Source organism: Mus musculus, chromosome 10 (genome assembly GCF_000001635.26).
Source record: "Mus musculus strain C57BL/6J chromosome 10, GRCm38.p6 C57BL/6J".
Classification (NCBI taxonomy): Eukaryota; Metazoa; Chordata; class Mammalia; order Rodentia; family Muridae; genus Mus; species Mus musculus.
Genome location: NC_000076.6, coordinates 30,941,383 through 30,942,915, shown reverse-complemented (window position 1 = coordinate 30,942,915; position 1,533 = coordinate 30,941,383). Strand labels below are relative to the sequence as shown.

Below are 1,533 nucleotides of genomic sequence, written 5' to 3'. Positions count from 1 at the left end.
ATAACATCTTGTTTTTCTCCTATACATCCTGGACTTGTGGTTAAGTGTCTCCAGCTGCACTCCCCAGCTTGTGCTTATATACCCTAAGTTGCTTTCCAATAAACGAGACTTGAGTCTTGAGCCTTGAGCCGTGAGCCATGAGCAGATAGCCTGTGTTGTCTCCATTCTTCTCGTCTCTTGCCCCTCAGTCCCCACCTCTCTCTAGCAGACCCTGTTGACTGACCTGTGGACGGAGTCATTTCACCAAACAAAGAAGTTGCTCTATAACCAAGAGCTCTTCTTACTAAAGACAGTCATAAAGCAGCTGTAGAAGCACTGAGAAGGCACTTGGCATCCTGATGCTGCCACTTCGTCAGGCATTAATAGTAAATCATATAACTCTCTGATCTCATTCATATAATAAATGCTGACATTGAAAATGCCTGCAATCGTGCTCGCTTCGGCAGCACATATACTAAAATTGGAATGATACAGAGAAGATTAGCGTGACCCCTGCGCAAGGATGACACGCAAATTCGTGAAGCGTTCCATATTTTTCCTCAACGGAGGAATGGATACAGAAAATGTGGTACATTTACACAATGGAGTACTACTCAGCTATTAAAAAGAATGAATTTATGAAATTCCTAGGCTAATGGATGGACCCGGAGGGTATCATCCTGAGTGAGGTAACCCAATCACAAAGGAACTCACACAATATGTACTCACTGATAAGTGGATATTAGCCCAGAAACTTAGGATACCCAAGATATAAGATACAATTTGCTAAACGCATGAAACTCAAGAAGGAAGACCAAAGTGTGGACACTTTGCCCCTTCTTAGAATTGGGAACAAAACACCCATAGAAGGAGTTACAGAGACAAAGCTTGGAGCTGTGTCAAAAGGATGGACCATCTAGAGCCTGCCATATCCAGGGATCCATCCCATAATCAGCTTCCAAACACTGACACCATTGCATATACTAGCAAGATTTTGCTGAAAGGACCCAGATATAGCTCTCTCTTGTGAGACTATGCCGGGGCCTAGCAAACACAGAAGTGGATGCTCACAGTCAGCTATTGGATGGATCACAGGGCCCCCAATGGAGGAGCTAGAGAAAGTACCCAAGGAGCTAAAGGGATCTGCAACCCTATAGGTGGAACAACATTATGAACTAACCAGTACCCCGAAGCTCTTGACTCTAGCTGCATATGTATCAAAAGATGGCCTAATCGGCCATCACTGGAAAGAGAGGCCCATTGTAGTTGCAAACTTTATATGCCCCAGTACAGGGGAAAGCCAGGGCCAAAAAGTGGGAGTGGGTGGGTAGGGGGTTGGGGGGAGGGTATAGGGGACTTTTGGGATAGCATTGGAAATGTAAATGAGGAAAATACCTAATAAAAAGTATAAAACAAAAAAATCAAACCACACACACACACACAAAAGAACACAGAAAAATCTAGATCTAGTGGCTTGTCTGGTCAAGCATCCGGAATTTAAACCCAGAATCCGTCCCCTGAAGCCTGCTCTGTCTGTCCTGTCTATGTCCCTTG

The 1,533-nt window shown here is 44.4% G+C and overlaps 1 non-coding gene across 1 annotated transcript; it reads left to right on the top strand.

Annotated features, from left to right (window-relative positions):
* The first annotated feature begins 430 nt into the window (after positions 1-430).
* On the top strand, positions 431-537 carry Gm24168. The gene has a single exon (XR_003949148.1). It is a non-coding gene; the product is annotated as a U6 spliceosomal RNA (small nuclear RNA).
* The last annotated feature ends 996 nt before the right edge of the window (positions 538-1,533 follow it).